The 3,257-nt window shown below is 29.7% G+C and overlaps 1 protein-coding gene across 1 annotated transcript in view; it reads left to right on the forward strand.

Moving 5' to 3' along the window:
• The window catches only part of LOC144965221 (uncharacterized), a 9,128-nt gene continuing 5,871 nt past the window's right edge, over window positions 1-3,257 (forward strand). Inside the window, exon 1 of the mRNA XM_078900327.1 lies at window positions 1-113. The gene's annotated coding sequence lies outside the window, so the exon portion shown is untranslated. The remainder of the gene's footprint in view (window positions 114-3,257) is intronic.

The raw sequence follows: 3,257 nt of genomic DNA on the forward strand, positions 1-3,257 counted from the left end.
TCATGAATTTTAATATTATTAGGCCTATTATTATTATATACTTCGGTGTGTGTCTGTGTTAACTGCGTTGATGTCAATTTTACACCCTTGTTCAGGAGGAATATTATTTTGAGGTTTGTTGCTAAATTTTGTATAATTTTCAATATTCCCCAATTAAATTTTATATTATCTTATTTCTTAAATTTATGGGCAGGTCAAGCAGATAACTTGATGCGTGTTAAAATGTATATCTATGTGTGAGAGAGAAAAAAGTAAATTAAATTACAATATTGTAATGTAATAAGAATCAGATATTTAACAAGTAAATAAATGTGCATATATATAAACGTGTTTGCAGGGACGGCTGGTAATAATGGGCAGGGTGGGCAAATACCAGCCTGTTTTTTCAAGTTATATGCTGTATTACCAGGTCCGAAATAATCAAATCTAAATTAGATAATTTCAAAAGTTACTACTTAAAATTGATACTTTGTACTGAAATCAATTTGTGTGTATTTTTGATAGATTGCGAATCACCATGCATCCCGTAATACATAAACCAGGATACGCTCCTGTTCTTTTTATCACCCCCCCCCCCCCCCCCCCCAACCACTCCACTCCACTCCGCCCACATCGTCATCTCATCGTCACGTCGCCTGACGGTGATTTTGCTGTCTGGCCTCTCTAGTACTAGGTCGGGCTAATTCAAATGAGCCCACCTTATTAACCAGTGTACACTAAATAGAGATTTTGGCAAACGAACTTTTTTCTTATTTATTGCCTTACTTGTGCTGGGAAGGTTCCAGTATTGAATTAAATTTATTAATTTACTAATATTATATCAATTTAGTATTAGTTTGTGTTGTTTTAATATATTTGTTTATCCATTTAAATTATTTCTTTTTTTTTCCCCTCGTTTTCTTTAGTGTTTCTCAAAACTCATTTATTTAAATTGTTTTCTTATTTGTTTGTTGTTGTTGTTGTTGTTTTTTGTTGTTTTTTGTTTTGTTTTTTAACAAATTAATTTGTTAATTCTTTTTTTTTAATTATTCTTAAAGTAATTACCGCTGTATTTTTATTGCCAGACTAAATATTTTTGCAAAACAATGTAATTTTCTATTGTATTTCCTCTAATAAAACAAAACACTTTTATTCAAAAGTCACGACTAAATAAATATATAAAATACAACCACCATTTTGGTTTTCTCAACAATTGAATTAGTATACGAGAAATACTCTTCTGAGTAAGGAGATAGTTGAATTCTAAGTTATAGAGGAAATACGGAAGGGTGGGCAGATTCCGTACTTGCCCGTCCTGAAGCTAATACATACATAAGATGGTTCGCGATGAAGAGGCGGGAAGCAAGGGATTGGTTGGGTAAGGAGCAAAGATAACACGGTAATTATTGTGACGATAGTCAAACGAATACATGAGGAGAGATTGGTAACATTATTTTGTCTTAATTATATTGTATGAAGTATTGGCGAAAGCCTAATATTAAATAAACGTTTTTTTGTTTGTCTTATTTTGACTATGGAACTGATACTGATACTTGTCATAGCAGACCTGCCTACTTTAGATAGGAAAATAAAAATCGTAGTTTTCAGGGCTAATAAAATCGTAGATATTTTAACTACCCTTTAAAAAAATCACCGGAATTTTCGTCTGTTTTGATAGATATCAAATTTTTAAAAACGAGAAAAAATAATTGGAAACGTAATAATGATGGTGATGGTGGTATAGTGGTAGCGGTGGTGGTAGTAGTAATGATGATGATGGTAATATTATTATTATTATTATTATTATTATTATTATTATTATTATTATTATTATTATTATTATTATTATTATTATTATTATTATTATTATTATTATTATTATTATATTATTATTATTATTATTATTATTATTATTATTATTATTATTATTATTATTATTGTTATTATTATTATTATTATTATTATTATTATTATTATTATTATTATTATTATTATTATTATTATTATTATTATTATCATTGTTATTATTATTGTACGTATTGGTGGTATTACTATTGTTGTATTTTTTTTTGGTGGTTATTAATGGTATCAGTTTATTGTTTGGTCCCATTTGCCATTATTTTCCACTTTCATGTATGTGGTCATCAAATTGTATGATTAATTGGCGAAAGCCTAAGATTGAATAAATTTTGTAATATCGTATGGTAACCATCATTGTCGACGACATCGTCGTTGTCATCATAACATCATCATCATCATCATCATCATCATCATCATCATCATTAACAACAACAACAACAATATTAACAACAAGTACAACAATAGAAATAAAAACAATATCAACATCACCATACAATTTCCGTCATCGTCTCCACAACTATCATTCTAACCAACAGCACCACCAAAACCACTACCATAATTACCCCTCACCGCCTCGTCTTCCTCCTCCTCCTCCACCACCACCACCACCGCTACCACTATTCCAACCACTACCACCACCGGCACAATCATTCTGACCACCAAGACAGCAGTAAAAATTATGCAATTTGAGCTCTGAATGAAACTCGAGTCATATCGCTGTTGTTGCTTCTCCATGAAAACTTTAAGGTTACTACGTACTACTGAAAACCAGAAATATGTAAAAGCAATATTAATATCGCCGTTGAGGGATTAAAGCATCTCTTTAATTTTTCGAGTGAAGGAAATGGACTTGTATTGTCAAGGTGTTGTCGCATTATGTCTCGTCGCTTTATTTTTTAGTTGTATTCTCTTTCGTGATTCATTTTTGATTACGTTTGGAAGAATTAAAATCTACTGGTATTGTCATTTCATTGTGAATGTGATTATTGGTGGTTGAAATATTTTTTGTTTAAAGGCGAAAAAAAAATTTTATTAAAAAAAAAACAAAAAAATAAAAATAAAAAATATATATCATATATATATATATATATATATATATATATATATATATATATATATATATATATATATATATATATATATATGACCGAATCCTCTTTGCCCAACCACTGTAAATAGGCTAGAACCGCCACTGAGTGTTTGATTAGCCCAATAGCTCGATTTCATTTACGTCGATGAATATTTAATTTCATAATCTCATTCATTCCTAGTCTTACTACCTATATCAGCAACAAAAGCACGGACTGTTTTTCTGGTCTTTGTGTTGTACATCCTTTATACTGTATAATAAATTAAATCGCATAACTCATAGCTCCGCTGGAATCTATTAAATTGCGCGTTATTAAAAAAAAAAAAAA

This window comes from Berghia stephanieae, chromosome 1 (genome assembly GCF_034508935.2).
Source record: "Berghia stephanieae isolate SIO BIC M18660-M18661 chromosome 1, UCSD_Bste_1.3, whole genome shotgun sequence".
NCBI lineage: Eukaryota > Metazoa > Mollusca > Gastropoda > Nudibranchia > Aeolidiidae > Berghia > Berghia stephanieae.